General features: G+C 37.5%; 2 protein-coding genes and 1 long non-coding RNA gene across 11 annotated transcripts in view; 1 reads left to right on the top strand and 2 right to left on the bottom strand.

Moving 5' to 3' along the window:
• The window catches only part of LOC109103223 (NLR family CARD domain-containing protein 3-like), a 1,793,396-nt gene that overhangs the window by 1,123,996 nt on the left and 646,247 nt on the right, over positions 1 to 23,153 (top strand). The window lies entirely within an intron of this gene.
• The window catches only part of LOC109070511 (ribonuclease inhibitor-like), an 862,999-nt gene that overhangs the window by 691,899 nt on the left and 147,947 nt on the right, over positions 1 to 23,153 (bottom strand). The window lies entirely within an intron of this gene.
• Positions 16,374 to 18,217, bottom strand: LOC109106739. Its single transcript, XR_002020613.2, has 3 exons — positions 18,108 to 18,217; positions 17,762 to 17,829; positions 16,374 to 17,469 (listed from the first exon to the last, which is right to left on the bottom strand). It is a non-coding gene; the product is annotated as an uncharacterized LOC109106739 (long non-coding RNA).

Raw genomic sequence — 23,153 nt, 5'->3', positions numbered from 1 at the left:
ACCATGCAGTCCACATGTGCACCCCTGCCTATAATCTATCTTTATATAACTTTTATTTTTTATTTCTTATACAATTGAAAATCTAAAAAACAAAAAAAAGGCATCAATATTAGTTTGCTTTATTTTTTCTATCTGTTTTCTTTTTATTTTTTATATAATTTACAAAATAAAAACCTTATTGCTACGTGTACTGTGTTAAGCTAACTGAGACTTGTTATAGCACTTGTGTATCATTGCTCTTTTGTTGATTTTGATTGTTTCCATTGTCCTCATTTGTAAGTCGCTTTGGATAAAAGCGTCTGCTAAATGACTAAATGTAATGTAAATGTAAGGTTTTGGCAATTTTTATTTGTATTTTTTTTATTATTATTATTGCACTGTATGGTGTTAACACATGATGAATTACTCACACATGAACATAACGTGTCTGATTCATTGTGTTTTCTCTTTCTGTCTTCAGTCTGTGTGAATGCAGTATTACAGAGAAACAGTGTCTCATCCTGACTTCAGCTCTGAAATCAAACCCATCACACCTGAGAGAACTGATCCTGAGCAGGAATGAACTACTAGGAGACTCTGGAGTGAAACACCTCAGTGATCTACTGATGAACACACAATTCAAGCTGAAGAAATTAGAGTTAGTATCAGTTAACTCACAGCAGTTACACTGAGATATAAAGATTACTGTTTACTTTCATAAAGTCACATGTTGTTGACAGTTATTATTTTTTTATGGAATATTGCAGTGCTGAAATGATTTATCTGTGCACATAATATTTTTCTAATCCTGATCTTTCATCTAAATAACTTTCCTTCTCCTCACAACTGTCATGAATCCTGTCCGTGGTCTTCCGTCTGCTCTCCACCAGAGGTCCCCCTCCTATTATACTGACTCACACTACACAGACTGTTATGTCTCCCCCTGGACTACATTTTCCATGATCCATTGCACTGATTAACCATAATTGAAGGAGATTCATCTGTGATTATGAACGTGATATTGCATATCTTGACAGTGAACTATGGTTCTGTGTATTAAATGCTGCTCCATCTGAAATCACATCAAATCACAATCAGGACCACCCCCCCCCCATCTGAGGGTTGCCCCCTTAAAAATATGATTAAAAAACTTGCTGTGTATTGTTAAATAACAATGTTTAAATAATAGTTTAAGTATTAAAATAACAGACACAAATGGGGCAAAAATGTGTTTTAAGTTTATGAATATTTTGAGTCTCCCCGGCCTCACAGTGCTCTGATCCAAACTGCCCCCGCTTTGTTCTTTTACAACTCATCACCCTGCACACACTCACACGCACACACATTGACACACTAAGGCTCTCGATACACACAAAAACACATAGTCTGCGATGAGAGAGAATCACAAGTCAATACACACACAGATAACTCGGCAGTCATAAATGCAGTCAGTTATGAATCTTAAACATCAGATGAAATAACGTTACTTATGAGCGTTTATCAACAAGTTGCCACGTTTCTCAGAACAGACAAAATCCGCCTTATTGCTGCTCAAAACTAGCCCAAACTAACCATGTTTCATAGGGGGTCCCTTGTTAAAAATCACATTGCCGAGGCTAAAATTACACACATTACTGGGGTCACTTCACCCACGGCAACAGTGACAAAGTATGCCCATGCTATGAGAAAAGAAGCAGACTTGGCAACACGGCGATGATAGTAATGTCTGCAGTGGACATTAAAGTAGCACGTCTCCTGCTGAACTAATAGTAGTACGACCTTCCTCTGTGTATACAGTTCTGTCACAAGTACAATTCTAGCTTGCTACACTGTGTCTCCTTCAAAAAAGAGCTCTTAAGAAATTTAAGTTTATTGCTCCCCCAACTGTTAGATGTCCTTACGCCCCAAATCTCTGATTTTCATGTGAAAAGCCCTATATTCAGAGGAACACATCAGTTTTTTCAGCCTGGTTCTCTTCTGAAAACCTGGAGATTTGGTGTCCTTCACATGGCACATCAAATATAACAAAACATAAATTAATAATAGTGATGATAATATTGCACTTTATTTAGTTTATTTTATTTTTTAATAAAATAAAGTGTGATAATACTATTTTATTTCAAAATAAAATGAAGTATTAAATACAATTATAGTAAACTTAAAAGTGAATTATTATGATATTATTATGATTATTTATTTTAATTTATTTTGGCAGAATACCGCCAACTTTGAATTATTTAAATTTTTTATTTTCAAACTTAAAATCAGCAAGCTTTTATTTTGGCAGATTGCCGGCAAGTAAGTCTATGTGCTTCTGGGTTTTAGTCTAAAGAGCATCAGTGAATGAAATGTCACAGTTCTGCATTGTGCTTTGAAACGTTACCTGAAGGCTAGATTTTATGCTTTCAGTTTGAATAGAAATACAGGTTGTCAATCTAAAATGGTAATTATGCATTAACAGCTGCCAACCATGTAGGTCCACAAACATGCGCTCTGAACTAATTTAATGCATTTTGATTGCTTCCATTGTCCCATTTGTAAGTCACTTTGGATAAAATGTCTGCTGAATGACTAAATGTAATGTAAATGTAAGGTTTTTGGCAATTTTTTTCATTTTTTTTTTTTTTATTTATTGCACTGTATGGTGTTAACACATGATGAATTACTCACACATGAACATAACGTGTCTGATTCATTGTGTTTTTCTCTTTCTGTCTTCAGTCTGTGTGGATGCAGTATTACAGAGAAACAGTGTCTCATCCTGACTTCAGCTCTGAAATCAAACCCATCACACCTGAGAGAACTGGACCTGAGCTGGAATAAACTACTAGGAGACTCTGGAGTGAAAAAGCCTCAGTGATCTACTGATGAACACACAATTCAAGCTGAAGAAACTAGAGTTAGTATCATTACACTCTACAGCAGTTACACTGAGATTAAAGATTACTGTTTACTTTCATAAAGTCACCATGAAATTAAAGTTGACAGTTATTATTTTTTATGGAATATTGCAGTGCTGAAATGATTTATCTGTGCACATAATGTATTTCTAATCCTGATCTTTCATCTAAATAACTTTCCTTCTCCTCACAACTGTCATGAATCCTGTCCGCGGTCTTCCGTCCGCTCTCCACCAGAGGTCCCCCTCCTATTATACTGACTCACACTACACAGACTGTTATGTGTCACTCCGGACTACATTTCCCATGATCCATTGCACTGATTTACCATAATTGAAGGCGATTCATCTGTGATTTTGAATGTGATATTGCATAACTTGACAGTGAACTACGTCTCTGTGTATTAAATGCTGCTCCATCTGAAATCACATCAAATCACAATCAGGACCCCCCCCCCATCTGAAGGGTTACCCCCCTTAAAAATATTATTAAAACTTGCTGTGTATTGTTAATAACAATGTTTTATAAATAGTGTAAAGTATTAAAATAACAAACACAAATGGGGCAAAAATGTGTTTTAAGTTTATTAATATTTTGAGTCTCCCCTCCCTTGCCTCACAGTGCTTTGATCCAAATGCCTGCTTTCTTTTTTACATTTTCATCTCACCACATGCACACACACACAACACTCACACGCACACCACCCCCACCACTCTCTCTCTCTCTCTCTCTCTCTCTCTCTCTCTCTCTCTCTCACACACACACACGAGTCTGGTGAGAGAGAACAAAGTCAATAGTTGTGGAACTCGGCTGTCAAGGCTATTTTATTCACTTAAACATCAGATGTAATAACGTTACCTGCTTGACGGAAAGGGTTGCCAGTTTTGTCCTCACAAAAATCCGCCTTATTGCTGCTCAAAACTTGCCCAAACTAACCATGTTGTCTGCCTGGTCCCTTGGTAAAAATCACGTTCCGGGGCTAAAATATACGTTACTGGGGTCACTTCAACCCACGGCAACAGTGACAAAGTTGCCCAATTCTATGAGAAAACTGCAGACTTGGCAACACTGTGATGATAGTAATGTCTACAGTGGACACAAGCGCTGTCTTCTGCTGCACTAATAGTAGTAAGACCTTCCTCTGTGTATACAGTTCCTCACAAGTACAATTCTAGCTGTATAATTTGTGCCTCCTTCAAAATGGCTCTTGAGAAATTTTATGTTTATTGCTCCCCCAACTGTTAGATGAAAATTACGCCCCTGCATGTGATTTATCGTGAAGCACTATATTCAGAGGAACACATCAGTTTTTCAGCCTGGTTCTCTTCTGAAAACCTGGAGATTTGGTTTGGTCCTCACATGGCACATCAAATATAACAAAACATAAATTAATAATAGTGATGATAATATTGCACTTTTAGTTTATTTTTATTTTTGTTTTATAAAATAAACTAAATAATAAAGTGTGATAATACTAAAATAAAACAAAATAAAAAAAACAAATATTATAGTAAACTTAAAAAAAAGTGATATTATTATTATTATTTTGAACCTTAATTATTATTTTTAATTTGAATTATTTTCATTTTTCTAAAAAATCAGGAAGCTTTTATTTTGGCGGGTTGCCGGCACGTAAGTCTATGTGCTTCTGGGTTTAGTGTAAAGAGCGTCAGTGAATGAAATGTCACAGTTCTGCATTGTGCTTTGAAAACGTTAGCTGAAGCCTAGATTTATGCTTTCAGTTTGAATAGAAATACAGTTTGTCAATCTAAAATGGTAATTATGCATTAACAGCTGTCAACCATGTAGGTCCACAAACACTCGCTTTGAACTAATTTACAGCACATTTCTTATTTTGGTCGCGCATGTGCACCTGCAGACCACTTATGTGCACCCTGCCTATATTCTATCAGTTTTTTTTTTTTTTTTTTTATATTCAAAAATCTAAAAAAACAAAAAAAGGCATCAATATTAGTTTGCTTTATTTTTTTTTTTTCTATCTGTTTTCTTTTTATTTTTTTATATAATTTACAAAAATAAAAACCTTATTGCTATGTGTACTGTGTTAAGCTTTCATTGTCCTCATTTGTAAGTACTTGTGTATCATTGCTCTTTCATTGATTTTGATTGCTTTTATTGTCCTCATTTGTAAGTCGCTTTGGATAAAAGTGTCTGCTGAATGACTAAATGTAATGTAAATGTAAGGTTTTGGCAATTTGTTTTATTTGGGTTTATTTTTTTATTTCACTGTATGGTGTTAACACATGATGAATTACTCACACATGAACATAACGTGTCTGATTCATTGTGTTTTCTCTTTCTGTCTTCAGTCTGTATAGATGCAGTATTACAGAAAAACAGTGTCTCATCCTGACTTCAGCTCTGAAATCAAACCCATCACACCTGAGAGAACTGAACCTGAGCTGTAATAAACTACTAGGAGACTCTGGAGTGAAAAACCTCAGTGATCTACTGATGAACACACAATTCAAGCTGGAGAAACTAGAGTTAGTATCATTATACTCTACAGCAGTTACACTGAGATTAAAGGGAAAAGAAAAGGAAAATAAATTAAAGTTGTTAAAGTTTCATAAATTAAAAAAAGTTATTATTTTTTATGGAATATTGCAGTGCTGAAATGATTTATCTGAGCACATAATGTATTTCTAATCCTGATCTTTCATCTAAATAACTTTCCTTCTCCTCACAACTGTCATGAATCCTGTCCGTGGTCTTCCGTCCGCTCTCCACCAGAGGTCCCCCTCCTATTATACTGACTCACACTACACAGACTGTTGTGTGTCACCCGGACTACATTTCCCATGATCCACTGCACTGATTAACCATAATTGCGTCTCTGTGTATTAAATGCTGCTCCATCTGAAATCACATCAAATCACAATCAGGACCCCCTCCCCCACATCTGAGGTTTACACCCCTTAAAAATGTGATTAAAAACCCTGCTGTGTATTGTAAATAACAATGTTTTATACTTATGTTACGACCGCAGCCATAACACACGAGAGGACATAGATAACACAGCTTGTATACAATAAGGAATTTATTAACAAAATGATAGACATAACGATAGGAGAATCAAGGGAGGGGGGGGTTAAGACAACAATAAGGCACACAGAGCCGCTGCCGAACACCTCGCCCGCCCCACAGATTTGGCTGCTTGGACTTCTTATGCCAAACATACAGGATCCACAGGTGCCGGCAATCAGTCCCTAATAAAACAAAGACAGAACATACTCACCCTCTAGAGGACAAACAGATCAAAACTTAAAACAAACGAATCACAAATACATGAATATGTAACACCTTCACCCCCCGCAAAAGTGAACCTTCACCTTCATTACCTCTGTAGTTTATGCCCCTAACCCCACCGGGATCAGCCACCACATTATCCTTACCTCGAACGTGTTTGATATCGAGGTCATATGGTTGTAACGTCAAACTCCAGCGCATAAGATGCATTAGTGTTGCGCATTGAATTAAAAAAAAGAAGCGGATTGTGATCACAATACACAACATAGGATGAGAGCAAGTCAAATAGACCTCGAAATGACAGATGGCGAGGACTAAAGCCAAAGCCTCCTTCTCAATAGTAGAATAATTCCTTTGGGCAGCAACAAACTTTTTTGAAAAGTAACAGACAGGGTGTTCTACTTCATCAGAACGCCTCTGCTGAAGAACCGCTCCCGCACCCACGTCACTCGCATCCACTGCAAGACTAAAAGGTCTTAAGTGGTCCGGTGCCACCAAAACAGGTGCTGAAATCAACAAGAACTTAACATTTCTCAAAAGCACTCTGACACGAGTTTGACCAGTGAAACAACGGCTTAGGACTTAGCAAATCGGTAAGGGGAGAACCACAGTTGCAAAATTTTTACAGAACGCTCGATAATAACCGACCATCCCTAGAAAACGGCGCAGTTGTTTTCGATCAACAGGTGGTGGAAATTCACAAATTGCGGTAACCTTTTGCTGCAACTGGACGAACCTGTCCCCCTCCAATCACTTTACCTAAAAAAATTAGATTAGCTTTACCGAATTCACATTTACTTAAATTTACAGTCAGCTTTGCATCTGCCAAACGAGAAAAGACCTCCCTAAGCAAGTTCAAATGCTGATCCCAGGAAGAACTGTATAATACTAGATCGTCCAAATAGGCTTCACAACCAGATACGCCGGCTAGAACAGTATTCACGAGTCTCTGGAATGTGCTAGGAGCATTTCGCATTCCGAAAGCCATTACCCTGTAATTAAGGAATGCATCAGGAGTTACGAACGCTGAAATCTCCTTAGCACGATCCGTTAAAGGTACCTGCCAGTATCCCTTTAACAAATCAAGTTTTGAAACGTACGTAGCAAAACCTACACGACCTACACAGTCATCTACTCTCGGCAATGGATAACAATCAGCCTTGGTTACAGCATTTACTCGCCAGTAGTCAGTGCAGAATCGATAACTACCGTCAGACTTCCCCCACCAGCAAACACGGTGAACTCCAGGGACTAATACTAGGCTCTGCAATTTGATTCTCTTATTCAACTTCTTTATGAGATCTTTTATTTGGATTAACACGATATGGATGTTGCTTTATGGGTCGAGTGTTAAATCCCACATCTATATCGTGCTCTATAACAGACGTTTGAGTAGGAATGTCACTAAACAATCCAGAGAAGTTCTTCACTAAGTCCAAGATGTCAGTTTGTTGCACAGCAGATAAATGGGATAATTGACTAGACAAGGTTAGTAAACACTTCAGAGTTTCTCAACCGGCCCTCAACTACACATCTAGAAGGTCCCACCTCTTCATACAATGGTTCATGTACGCCCAAGCCTACAGATGCAGTCACGTCAGCTGGTTTGATGCTGGGAGGAACACATTTCAGAGACTTCTCAATACTTGACTCCCTCTCATGATGGATCTTAATCATATTAACATGAAAAACTTTAGAAGTTTTTACGGCAATCTGGGAGATGAATAACATAATCACGGTCGGACAGTTTCTTTTACACTACATAAGGACCACTATACCGGGCTTGCAGCGACCCCTCCCCGCACAGGTAACAAAACCAGCACTTTGTCACCCGGTCTAAAACTCGTTTTTTGGTCTATGGCTTTCTTATCATACCAGACCTTCATTTTACCTTGTGCTTTCTCAAGATTTTGTTTAGCCAATTCACAGACCCTATGAAGACGGGTACGAAAATCAGTAACATACTCCGGAAGAGATTTACATTTTTGATCGGATAGCCAACTTTCTTTCAGGACTGTCAAAGGTCCCCGCGGAGTATGGCCAAAGACTAAATCAGCGGGACTAAAGCCGAGTGATTCCTGCACTACCTCACGTGAAGCAAAAAGTAGCCATGGAATTCCCTCCTCCCAATCACGTTCTAGCTCAAAACAGTAAGCACGAAGCATAGATTTCAACGTCTGGTGAAACCTTTCTAATGCGCCCTGACTCTCAGGATGATAAGCAGATAAAAAAAACATGTTTAATGTGGAGACGTTTGAGCACTCGCGAAAACATACGAGATGTAAAATTAGTACCTTGATCGCTCTGAACTACTTTCGGTAAACCGAACATTGTAAAGAACTTAACGAGTGCTTTAGATATCGTTTTCGCCGTTATAGTACGTAAAGGTACCGCCTCAGGAAAACGTGTAGTCACGCACATTATGGTCAGCAAGTATTTACAACCAGACTTTGAACGAGGAAAAGGCCCAACACAATCAATGATTATGTGTTCAAAAGGTTCAGCCACCACAGGAACTGGAAACAACGGAGCAGGAGGAATAGTTTGATTAGGCTTCCCAACCATTTCACAAGTATGGCAAGTTTGACAATAGCGGGACACATCTTTCTTCGAACCGGGCCAGTAAGAGTTACACAAAACTCGATGGTATGTTTTTTCTTACACCCAAATGACCAGCCGTACCATCATGAGCCACACTTAAGATCATGTCTCGATAACCAACTGGAATCACCAATTTGATCAACAACATTCCAGATATCAGACGAGTTAGAAGGCACCCCACTTTCTCATCAATATCCCATCTCTGAGAAAGTAACCCCTGGGTGCATTCCCAAACGTCTGCTCTGTATGAACCACTTCAAATAATGACGCAAGCGTAGGATCTGACCTTTGAGTGGCAATTAGTTTATCAGAAGACAGAGACGAATCACCAAGATGTTCAAAAACCTTTCCAGCACTCAGAGGATGCAGATTTAATTCCCCATGTGGGCAACAGAAAACAAACTTGGTTAAATCAGGATTTTCAAACCACGTACCACTTAACCTCGTCTGAGATGTGAATATCAGGTTTAACCATAGAGCGTGTAACCGCACATGCTGAAAAACACATCAGGGTGCTTTACAGCACACTCATCAGTAGTAGCAACAAGAGGGTGACGTTACAACTTCAGGTGGCACATTTAAACAACTCCACACGCTGCCTCCAGCTAAATCGTTTCTCAGGATGAAAGTTACGTCAAGAATGGGCAAAGACGAACGAACACCTACGATCACGTTCCCAGACACCCAATTCAGAGTTCAAGTGAACACGGTGTAATGGAACTTCTAGAACTCTCATTTTTCGAACCTCGAACGAGAGCAAAAGTAACCAGTAGCAGTCTTCTCAGACAATGGTAATACTCCCTCCAAAATGAATGACAAAGCAGCCCCAGTAACTCGGAGGATGCTAACGGCACACACTCACTAGAACTAGACACGGACACAGTTCCACTATTCAGGAATGGCCCATATCCAGCCTTCTCGGCTGAATCATGGAGTCAGGTGAAAGAAAAGATTCAAAGGAAAATCACCTGCAATCAAACCCACAGACTTTGGGCTAGACTTCTTTTTAAGAACGGGACAGTTTACAATTAAATGTCCAGAAGCTTTACAATAAAAGCAAGCCCTGTCATCAGAAGGAATGACTGTTTTATTGGCAGATGATTTTTTTTTTGACTTGATGAAGAAACAGGATATCGGGTCCCATGACTTCTCCTTAAATGCTACCTTATGCGTCAACACGAAGTCATCAGCTAACATAGCAGCGTTGTGAAGCGTCTCAGCTTTCTGTTCATTTAAATACGTAGAAAGAACAGCATGCAAGCCATTTTTAAAATCTTCCACCAACATTAGTTGTCACAACTGTTCTCTGCTTTCAACCTTTTTTAGACGCGCACCATCGATCAAACAAGATCTCTTTCTCATGTGCAAACTCCACATAAGTCTGACCAGAAAGTTTTACATAATGTCTGAAACGCTGTCTATACGCCTCCGGAACTAATTCATAGGCTTTTAAAATTGCGGATTTCACAGTTTCATAATCTGCTGCTTCATCTATAGTCAAGGCAGAATAAGCTTCTTGCGCCTTACCAGTGATCACACCATTGCAGTAATAAACACCAAAAATCTGCAGGCCACTTTAAAGTAGTAGCAACTCTCTCAAAATGACTAAAGTATTTCTCAACATCCCTTTTGCAAAAAGGAGGAACCATCCTCTGAATTCGTCCCACATCAAATTCAGAGACAGCAGCACCCTTCTTATTGGCCATTTCTAATTACATTTATTTTAATGCAAACTCATGATCCAATTCACGATTCGTAACTCTAATTTTGCTTTTTTCGAACTCCAACTCTTTTTCTCTCTCAAAGCTAATTCTCTCAAACGAAAAGCATGATCTCTCCACAGAAGGACCAGCCATTTCCTCTACTAAGGGCCTTTCTAAAACACCCAACTTAACAAGATTAATTTTCAGTATGCTCCGCAAAGTTTTCCTTTAAATTCATATCCTTAGAGGTTATTTCTATTTTATAAAACTCTGCTATCTGCAACAACTGCTCCTTTGTATACAATGAAAGCAGTTCCTCAGAAGGAGATTCCGTGAAAAACATCCCACCACCGAAAGCCATTTCAATGAACTTTTATCTGCACTCGAATAACAAACGAATGTAAACCGTACATGCACGTATACAAATAACTAGCTCTCACTACTTAATGATCACTTACACAACTACAAACACGCGGCGCAAACTAATTGTAACTAACAGCGATCCCACCAAAATAAATAAATAATGCATTTACCCTATAACAATTTCATCTCGGGGTGACCCTTTAAACGCTAAACCTCATGCCCACCTGTGCCTGATCCCAATTAACAAGATCAGTCACACGTGAACTGAAATGTACCCCCACTCCGAATAAACACCAAAAATAAAAAAAGACAAAATAACAAAGTGGCAGGTCCAACCTACCCGACGACTACAAAAATATAGGGCAAATACTCACGTGGGACCACCCGCAGTTACACCTAACACTTTCCAGGACGGGCAAGATACGTGACAAATTTTTTCTCCACACACGAAAAAAAAAAAAAGCAAAAAAAACCCATTATGTTACGACCGCAGCCATAACACACGAGAGGACATAGACAACACAGCTTGTACAATAGGGAATTTATAACAAAATGATAGACATAACGATAGGAGAATCAAGGGGGGGGGGGGCGTAAGACACAACAATAAGGCACACAGAGCCACTGCCGAACAACTCGCCCGCCGCACAGATTTGGCTGCTTGGACTTCTTATGCATACTGTACAGGATCCACAGGTGCCGGCAATCAGTCCCTAATAAAACAAAGACAGAACGTACTCGCCCTCTAGAGGACAAACAGATCAAAACTTAACAAATGAATCACAAATAACATGAATATGTAACAACTTTAAATAACAGTGTAAGTATTAAAATAACAAACTCAAAATGAGGCAAAAATGTGTTTTTTGACGTTTATTAATATTTTGAGTCTCCCCTCCCTTGCCTCACAGTGCTTTGATCCAAATGCCTGCTTTCTTCTTTTACATCTCATTACCTGCCCAACTGGACCTGAGACTCGAAACCACAACACTCACCCAACACACACCGTGAACACACACACACACATTCACTCTCTCCACCTACAATCCCTTCTGGACCTGAGACTCGAACCCACCACCTTCAGGTTACAAGCCTGACTCTCTCACCATTAGGCCACGACTGACCCAATAAAACAAAAAACAGAAGAAAAAAGATTAACAAAGTAATTAAGATATAAGATCAACTATAGAACTACTTAAAATCATAATAAAAAGTCATCATGAAATTAAAGTTGACAGTTATTTTTTTTTTTGGAATATTGCAGTGCTGAAAATGATTTATTCTGTGCACATAATGTATTTCTAATTGATGTGTCCTCCTGATCTTTCATGCTAAATACTTTCCTTCTCCTCACAAACATCATCTCTTCTCTCCTCTGATGAGGGAGCAGGAAAATCTGTCAATCACCGGAGATCACAACAATAACAAATCACCAGCAATCCGTAAATTCATTAATGGGACAAATATAACCTCCTGGACATATCTTTTTATCGTCTTCGGATGCACGTCCAAACATACGGTTTACTATATTAAAAAAAATGACCAATTCAAAAAAAAAAAAAAATATATAGTAACCGAATAATAACTATGATATAATATATATATAGAGTAATATATAATGATGGATAAAATTACTCGTAAAAGTCTTTAGTTAAATTGTAATTAGAACAAATTTTTTGATTTCTCACATTGAACTCAGTTGCACATTAAGTTATTAAAATATTTCTGTAGTGGCTCTAGCTGTAATCTACTTTGATAATCAGTTCTTTTGCTTTGTTTATGGTTCAATACTAGGTGTTGGAAAGTTTAATAGTTGCACTTGTTTGGTGTTAACACATGTGACTACTCACACAGAAATAACGTGTGCCATTAGTGTTTATCTTTCGTCTTCGTCTCTGAGTGATGGCAGTATGACAGAGAAACAGTGTTCTCCTGACTGCAGCTCGGAAAGTCAACACCCACACAATGAGAGACGAACTGAACTGAGTGTCGGGCGACTCCAGACGACGAAAAACACAGGAGGATCACTGATGTGAGCCGTAAGACCATGATTCACACGTAAACTGGAGATTGAGGTCAGAAAACATTCACATACAAGATCAAAATGATGGTGAAACACTGGTTAAACTATGTATTGTGCGGTAAAGCTTTGAGACCCCAAATGATTTTTGCTGAAATAAAAAAAAAGTGCCTTATGTAAATGGGCAGAGACTTGTACAGTTGTCAAACAGCTTGGTAGCTTCACAAACTAGACCATAAAATGGATGATACTGGGTGTGTGTTTCGGTGAAAAAGACAGCACCCTCAGCTCTGAGGATGAGGATGAAGATAATGATGCTGAGGGTGGGGGACAGTTGTAATCCCTTTTGATTTGACTTGTACTTTGACTTGAAAAGGTTTCTAAAATTTTGACAAAAGATTCCTGCAGTTATCCGTATTCTGCTATTTATATTCGTTATTTAGATTATTATTATTATTATTATTATTTTTATGTTTGCTGGATTTGTAATAACCATGGTTATGTTTGCAACTGATAATGTCTGTAAATATTTGCTGGTACCTGTATATGTTTATGGAAATAGAAATACAAATTTGATTTGTCATCAAACTATTGAGTTGACTTTGGCTCATCACACATCAACCTTTACAAAAAGAGAGAACTGTGAGCTTTCAGATACAACCTGAACTAACCACATTTTGAACATTAGAGGTCACAGTCACACCAGGCCACATATTAAGATAGATGTATGAAACTTACTACACGGAGAGCTACTGGCCATGTAATATACTTCAATACTGACTCTGTAAAAAATATTGTAGTTATTGTCTAAATATATATCAACAACCATCTAGTAAAGCACATGTTATACAGATGATCGGTTAGCAGGGTCCATGCAAAGTAAATGTTATGACCATATCCAAGCAGTATTAATAATCAGTTATGCAGTTTACCTTTTAGCAACAACCCAAATTGGAATATGATTTTAAGAAGCTCAGTGATCTGAGGCCATGCAAAGTAAATGTTATGACCATATCCATCTGATAATCAACTCATCCCATGGTAGGAACAAGACACATGTCAGATGTGGAGACTGTTCATAACAGTGTCATCTTCAGAGATACATGTAGGAAACTTTTTAAACAGGGATATTGAGGCTGCTACATTATATATTCCAGACCATGTAGGACCATTCAGGTGGTTTTGAGGAGCTAAAGCACGCCAGAAGGAGCATATAAAATCCCAATATATGCCCGTGTCAGTGGTACTTTCTCATCCTAACTTTTCTGGAAATGGGGTTTGTAGTTTCTCCACAGTGACAGGTGTTGGAAGGAGGAAAATTAAAATAGAAAACTATTTGCCCTTTGTTGTAGAGATCAAAAAAATATTTAAATAAATACAGAGGATGCAACAGGGCCAACGGTATGTGTAACGCACTCTTGTTTTAAATATACCAATAATAATTTTACAAGTACAAGAGGAGACGACCACCCATCATAGACCATAGTCTTTTAGTTTACCATCATAGCAGCATTAGCATAAATAGATATTCATGTAAGCAGTGTGTGTGTGTGTGTGTGTGTGTGTGTGTGTGTGTGTTTTTTCTTGTACAACTGTCTTTGTGAGGACCAGTTTAATTTTAATCCATCAGAGTGAGGACCAAGACAGTACAAGGAGTAAAATGAATGACATTTTGACCAGTCCTCACTTTCTGAGAGCCTGTAAAGGTCAGTTTGAGGGTCAAGAGCTGGTTTTAGGGATCAGGTTATAATGAGGATTTGGGCAGTTTTAGGGTCAGGGTTCAGGTCAGACACTTAGTTGTGATGGGTAGGGTTATGATAAGGACCTAGAGATTGCATTGTGTCCTCACAAAGATAGATACAAATGTGTGTGTGTGTGTGTGTGTGTGTGTGTGAGAGAGAGAGTGTGTGTGTGTGCGTGTGTGTGTGTGTGTGTGAGAGAGAGAGAGAGAGAGTGTGTGTGTGTGTGTGTAAATCTGTTTACACAGTCAGAAACAAACAAAAAGCTTTATTTTATATATTGAGCCTGTATGCTCCCTGAAACTAGACCTGAGATGGCTTGTGTCCGTGAAATGAGAAAATTAAAACTTTGTTGTATAGCTGAACCAGATACATGGTTGGAAAGGCCCGTGACCTGGAGAGTAACATATGTTAGTATGAAGATTCGACATGGCTCCAGTTTTTGAAACACTGACCTTTGAAACTTCATGTCGGTACATGTTTGAAGGCTTCTAATTCAGCAACTAAAGGGGCTACAGATATCGGGCCAACTGTTATAGAGAGCTCTTGACCTGAGAATAAGCAACAACTGGGGCAATTATCCAAATATGGATAAAAAAATATGGGTTATAATTGGTTAAAATAGTTTGACCCCATTTAACAATTAGATATTTAAAATCTGATTACATAGACGTTTTACCATCCCACTAACCCACACTATACTCACATCTCACTATTTGCAAACCTCCAATTGTAACAAAAACCACTATTTAAAATAAACAATAAAAAACTACAATTCCCTTACTGTAATCCACACCATGCAGCTTGATACAAATCAGCACTACAGTAGTAGTTCTTCTGGTTTGCAAAGTAGGGTTGTACAATAGGGTTGTAAAAAAGATAATCTACTGGATATATTAAATATCTAGTTCAGCCAAACTAGTAATTGCACTGCATCTAGATGATCTATGTTAACAAAAAGTATATATGTTGGTTTATTTCAGATATTTTAGCCAAAACAGTAGTACATTTTCCAAAGAGAAATTATAAAAAGATGATAGCCTTAACATGAACATAACGTATTGTTGAGTTATCAATTTGTTTTTCTGTGGAGAAATGTTGAAGATATCATTTAAAAAGCGGGTGTCTGTATACATTTGGTCCAATATGTGCTGTAAAAAATGTTAATTGGTTTAATAGAAAGTCAATAAAGATAAAAAAAAAAAAAAAAAAAAAGCGGGTGTCTGTGAAGAAAATACTTCTGGGCGGAAGTACGTAATGCAAGCTACGTGGTTTCAGCGATAGCAACATCATAGTAACCACCATAGCAACGAACTAAAGATACAACTAAAGATAATGCATTCACTGAACGAAGATTATGAAAACAAAATGCAACTGTAAGGTTATTCTTAACACCAAAGCTGGCTATACACCTTGTACTACAAGGATTAAAAAGGTTACCCCTACGGAACAAAAAATATCTGGGAATATACTGCAAAATATAATATATTGCATAATACCTTTCATATATACATATGCTAAACTAGTGCTTATATTTATCAATATACTGCAATATATGCGTTGACCATGTATGGCTATATATTGATACATATTAAATAATTATAAATGAAAACAAAAATAGCATTACATATAATTTCACAAAGTTTGATCCTTTATTGTGTATATTGCACATACCTGTTCCCATAAATTGTGAATGTATTATGTTAAAAGACAGTAAACGCTAAAAATAAGGTCTTATTTCATACGTTTTTCTCAATATGAATATAGGGGGATATCTTTTTGTGTGTAAAGTTCTATTATTTTGGTATTTTAAAATTTCTTGGGGTTACTATTGTACATACAGGCGTGCTTGTGCTTTATTAACGAGCTTGAATATATGGGGCCAGAATGAGGTGAAAATCAAACTTTGTCATAGGACAGAATGAAAGATATTTATACACCCTCAAGTACTCTAGTAAAAATGTCAATTCCATGTTTTCAGAGAAGGAGAAACAAGAAGAAAACCAGCAACAGAACTTTTATCGTGAAATGCTGATAGGAAGTGGCAGACAATGCAGACTAGTTTCTCTGGGTGGAAGGAAGTGAAAAGGCAAACTGCACAATACAACGATTGGCCTTTTGGATAATGGAAATATTGGATGCGATGAGGTCCTTCCCAACACCCAGCCCTAATGAACAAATAATGAAACAGATTTATAAAACAAATACTATTTCATTAGATTGGAATCAATTCTGTGCAATACAACTTTATTGTTGTCCACATGGCCCAGTTTAAGGGACACAACATTTGTTTCTTTGCACCATCAATGTGACAACAGTATTTTTAGCAGACTTTCCTTTATGATACAGTCATTCCCATCTTCTCCTGCGGTTCCCAAGATGGGGGCCGGGCCTTTTGGCTGAAAGAAATGGCAAAATAAAACGTACACAAATTCTGTATTTAAATTTCTGAAATAGGTTAAATATAAGGATAGCCTCTGACATGGTTTATAAACCCTGTTAGGCTTCTACACATTTCCCTGATAGAATGGGGTGGAGAAAGCAGAAGAGAATGTAGAAGTATATTATTCTCACTTTGTAATGACATTTTAAACTGTCCATGTATGTTGTAGTTGTGTAGCTTCATCTCTCTGTAGGAAAAAACTGATGCCACATGTGGAGAGGTCTTAGTTCATCTGAATTAAGCAGCCCTCTTGACTTCCCAATAAGAAATGTAACACTGGTCCAGGCGCTTATTACATAAACATAAATAACTTCCAATTCATGGTCAATCAGACAGGCTTCTTAATTAGGTTAACTGTCCCTCTAAGGACAACTCATAAGTCAGTTAAACAAGAAAGCTGATGTTACCATGATGGACACGGGAGCCAATGGACCAGGACTTCTTTACAGCCCTTGGGAAGAGGGTAAAAGACAAACCATGTCATACTTTTATTTCATAATTAAATATTTCATTACATTTTTCCTCCCAGCCTCTAAAAATCAATTGCCATATAATTACCAAAACATCAAAGTTTTGGTTTAATATTTAGAACGCTCTAACAGCAAATGATTTAACATGTTAACTACTTTTTATTAAGACTTTTCTGACAAAAGGCAACAATTTCAGCACTATTCTCCTGGTGTAGTATAGTATCAATTTATGCACCTACAGTCGTACAGAATGTTCTCCGTATTGCTGCTCACCTTTTTTTCACGTGTCTTGGACACATATTGCACTGGGAAAATGTCCAATGTGCTGTGATACTGGCAAGCTGTAAAGAAAAATTAACAAATTAAGTAAGTACAAACCATTGCAATGTAACCGTATAAACCCACAGAAAGGGTATTGTATGCATTTCTCTTTGAAATATAAAATCTAAAGTAAATGCACATCATAATTTCCCCAGATTATTCCGAAGCCCCAAAAACTCCAATGAAAAATAACAGTTTTATATTTTTACAAAAGCTATTAGATTAGGATTAGTTAAGAGTTTAGGACTTATTATTTAATTAATTTTGAATTAAAAATACTTCATAGCATTTTTCCTACCATCATCATTGTTTTGGCTTCTTTTACTTTTCCTTTTAGCTGAAATTTTGACAGCTGACTTCCTGTATAGAGAAACAAAAAACATGTAAATTGCAATAGAGGTGTGTGGTGTCTGCCAAGTTTATGCAATTTCATTGAACAGACAGACTAAAATATGCTGCTGAGTCAATGCACCGGCACATTTTAATAACTGTGGTTAATGTCAACGTGGTCTGTCTGAATACTCGATTCTGATTGGCTGGTGTGTGTTTCAAACAGTTGAATGCACTTGTTTTCCCAGCCATTAAATTAATGTGCTGCCTTCACTGAAGCACAAACAGACAAACATCGGATTTCACTGATTTGATGTGTTTGAATACTAATATCTCTTTGGATTTTTTAATTTATTTTTAATTATCATGTTCCATGCACTCACATGCTTGTTTTGTTTCTCTCTGCAGATATGTGAGTAGCTCATATCAAAGAAAGTTAAAAAGGTTAAAAAAACTGTATTATTTAGAGATGTTTAAGATATATATTGTGCTAAATTTCCTACACCTTCGACCTTATTTTATTTATTCTCAGGGAGGTAAAGTAAGTCAGATCTGTTCTATCTCATAATCATCTGAGTTCATCTTCACAAAACCGGTCACAGAAGACTCCTCTCTGTGGTCTGTTCTTAGCTATAAATCAATGCCAGGGGAGGCAGACTTGTGTTATATACTACAAGTCAGTTTATTTATTACAATTAGTAAATATTCTACAACTACTGTATAAAGTATTAAATAAAGTATAAATCTGAGTAAGTTCTCTGCTCAAGGCAATATCAGCGATGGGTTCTGGAGCCGGAGAGCAGCATCTGATTTCAGCATCACTTCAGTCTTTTATAGACAGCAAGGCCGGTGTTCTGAAATATTCGTGTTCTGAAATATTCGGGAATTTGACTCCACTTCAGGCCACCTCTGTTGCTGCAGTCACCACCACCCAATTCCATGTGTCCACCAGACTGCTAACTCTTTGGCTCTTTCAGATGTTTGAATTGGGTGATACTTAAAAATAAATCAAAATCCTTAGACTGTGGACGGGCAAAATAATCAAATGGAGTATCAAGGCATTCACTGTCTCTATCATCTTTCCCTGAATCCCTCTCTCTCTCACTCTGCACATCTAGTTTCTCTGCAATATGAAATAAGCACTTTCAATAATCTATATTAATTATGCAGCCATCAATTGTATATGTCCCCATGATCACAGTCCTCCTACTGATGATCTTATAAATCATAAAAGCACATATTTTTCTAAGAGTATAGCCAGCATGTTTAGTTTTGCTTATAGCTTAAACTTTACCTGAAGGTTCGTGCTCTGACTCAAAAGAGTGAACTGTCTTGTTCAACAGCAGGAGCTACTGTTGCTTCCTTTGTCACCTTCAAAAATAAATAAATAAACATTGAATTGTGTTTGTAATATTGTAGGCTAGAAATGGAAAATCTGGTCAAATTTGGCACTAAGAAATACTGTATCCCCATATGTAAAACAGTGAGCTAGTTTGTCATTAAGATGCTCTTTTAAAGCTTCTATCATTATTTGTGTTTGTAATTTTTTTTTTTTTTTTAGAATAGATTTTATCTATTGTAAGTCGCTTTGGATGAAAAACGTCCGTCTGCCAAATGATTACGTAAAAATATTAGGGGTGGAACAGTTCAACTTTTTCACAGTTTGGTTTGTTTCACAATATCACGGTTTTAGAGTCACGGTATGTGCTATGTTTATGGAAAAACTATACTTTCAAGAAATATATATTTTATCATATTATTAAAAATACTCTAACTACAAGCAACAGCACAAATAAATACAATAGAGTAAAGATAAATGCGGCGGGGGCCAAGAGCCGTGGGAACGGAGCAAGGCCGGTGGAGAAACTGAAAATAGACGACTGCCGCACACAAACAGCAGAACAAAACAACATAAACCCAGGCCTGGTCCTCTCTCGTGCTTTACTGTCGTCACTCCTCCTTTTATCCTCCCCGAGCTCCTCCGTGGACTCGAGACCGGTGAGTGGAGCATCATTACTTACTCCACCGGCCTCTCTCCGTTCCCACGGCTCTTGGCCCCGCCCCCTCGTCACATAAATATTATTTGTAAATGTTTACATGAATATTAGCTCATTCTTCTTGTACAGCTAAAAAAAAATTGTGGAAAAGACTGCAAATAATATTTTTACAGAAGTGTTTTCCTCTCACAGTTTTCTCATCTGAAACTATACATGAACTATAACTGTTTGTCACAACTGAACTTGCTCAGAAGAGACGTCGTAAAGACTTCTTTGAAAAACTTCTGTTTTGTATTATTAAAAGCATTGTTTGACTATACAAGGGAAGATTTTTGATATTTCTACTATGATTTTTACTAAATATCTTCTGCATTCTGCAGTAGTGTACTTGACTTTTCTCTAGACATGTGAGCAACTTTGTCAATGCAATCTGTGTCAATGTGCTAATATATGACAATATAAATATCACTTGTACATCTAGCTCTAGTCTGAGAATATGGCTGTTCATATCCAGATATTTACTGAATAGACAAGTATATAAACATAAATAAACATGCAGGTATAGTTAATCAGGGATAGAGGATGATTTTATTTTGATCGATATTGTGTGTGTCATCTCTGTGACAGACTGGTCTCCTCTTCAGGTCATTTTCAATCTTTTGGCCTGTGGTTGCTGGGATTAAGCTCCAGCTCCTGGATATTTCATACACACAAATTTTTTTTTTTTTTTTTTTTTTTTTTTTAAGCGTAAAAGATGTAAATGGACATACAGAAAAAACTGTCATCATGTAGCAGTAATTAATTAACACTGAGTGAGAGGAGTAGTGTGAACATGATCTTCAGGCTGTGAATTTAGATAAGAAAAAAGAGAGATTTACAAAACAATCATCATTACATTTCAATCTTTATACCTCATCACATCACTTATTACATTTTTTTACAACGCATTTAACGTAACTCAACTGTTAACCGCGCAGCATTGAAAGGCACCGTCCCAGCATCCTCGTGTGACATCACTGGGTGCTACAAACAACACACAGCAGCACAAAAACAGAGACAGGGTCAGCTGCAGGTCACCAAAGATGAATGCTACAACACAAACTAACCCCTAACCCTAGCACTAACCTCAACAGAGCTTTCTCCACACACAACACAAACCTGCCATGAGCCACAGCTGCAGAAACACACTGAAGCAGGGTTTGTCATCAAAGCATGCAATCTGAAATCTGAATTCATCATTTAGGATTCGTATCATCTTCACCAAAACTGACCCACAGATGCCACCCGAGACTGAGGAGCTAATGTTAACTATGTTCATAAAGCATTTAAAAAGAAGCTCTTTTCAGTCTGCAGCAGCTGATGCTCATGTTCAGTCATACACACGTATCTCAGAATAAACTACAGCAACCACAGCTTCTGAAAGATGTTGAGATGAAGAGTGACTTTTACAATCAACCATTCACTCTTTTATTTAGAAGGAGGGAATAATTAGCCACGTTGTGTGTTACTCTTTCTCACATTAATGAGTAACAGGAGTGTAACATTTTCCTTTATCTACAGTCTTTTTCTGGTTTTTTTAATATGACTCTCTCTATCTCTCTTCTGTCTTTCATTTCAATTCATCTTAAGTGCAATACTCTTTCTTTTCTCTGTCTGTTTTCTTCATCTATTTTGCCTGTGTAGTGTTTTTTAGTCACTTTCATCCTCACTTCTTCATTGTTCTCTGATAAAATGTCCTCTTCTTCTTCTACAAGCTCTTTTAAGTCTGGACTCTGTGTTCTATCAGGCGTCTGTGTGCTCTTGTTCTTCTTCTGTTCTTCTGAATCTCTGTTTCCTCAACAGTCCTCTCTGCTTCTTCTTCTTCTCCTCTTTCTGTTTGTTGCTCTTCATTACCTTCTCTGAACTCTTGTTCTTTTTCTGAACTCAAACCTTAAAAAGTATCATTAAAGTCATATTAAAATACATAAAAAAACACAAACTTTGAAATAAAGTGCAGTTCAACATAGAAACTTGTATAGCTACAGAACTTACTGTTACATTTTAAAAACATTAGACAAACATTTAAGTATCAGTGCTTGCAAATATGATTTACCTTGTAAAATATGCTGAAAGAGTATTTTTTTTTCCAGCACCTTCTGTCCCATAGGTGGGAACTCAAAGGGACACTGGACCTCTGCTGTCCACTTATGGACCTCTGAACATTTCCCAGCAGAAGAAGAAGAACATATGCCTGGCATGGACATACAGTAGTGTGATGTCATCATAACCTAACCAAAAAACATATGATGCAGCAATAAAAAGTCATTGTTTGCGCACAGTTGACCCTCACAAGAAATGTTAGCTTAAAAACACTTAATGAGAAATGATGATAAAAAACTGACATTACCCCGCCTGACAACTGTAACATGTGCATGTTCTCTTGAGCAGGGCTCCAGACTGCGATCAAATGTTCGCATTTTGTGACCATTTTTTTTTCTGCAGGTGCGCCTAATTTTTGTGAGTGATCGCGAATCATAAGCTCTCGCATTTCTGTTGCATTTGAGAAACAACAAACGACAATGAAACGAAAGCGAAACTAAACCGCGCTGAGTTTATCAGCTCGGACCGCGACACAAACAAACTTGTTCGAGCTCAGAACAGCTTTACTCGGGAGACAGAGTTGATTTGGGTGGACACTGTTACTGCACAGATGCAGCAGTGCTGCGAGATCCAGTGAGAAGCGTCTGAATTCAGCACAGAAACCTCTGTTATAAACAGCGCTGACATTACGTCACAAACCAGACGCGATGACGCTAATTGTAACCATGGTGATGTGGTAGCAATAGTGATGCATTACATCATTCATTTCAGGATTTGTACAACCTTTTGAAAGACAAATTCAAGCACTTTTTAATGACTTTCAAGCATTTCTCACAACTATTTCCAGCACTTTAAAGCTCTAAGATGATCCAGTTTGAATGTTATTTTTAATGGGCGTGAACAGAACCACATATAGCCTACTTTGTGGTAAACAAACA

This window comes from Cyprinus carpio, chromosome B22, assembly GCF_018340385.1.
Source record: "Cyprinus carpio isolate SPL01 chromosome B22, ASM1834038v1, whole genome shotgun sequence".
Classification (NCBI taxonomy): Eukaryota; Metazoa; Chordata; class Actinopteri; order Cypriniformes; family Cyprinidae; genus Cyprinus; species Cyprinus carpio.
Note: the sequence above shows the minus strand (reverse complement) of the source record. Positions and strands in the feature narration are given on the sequence as shown.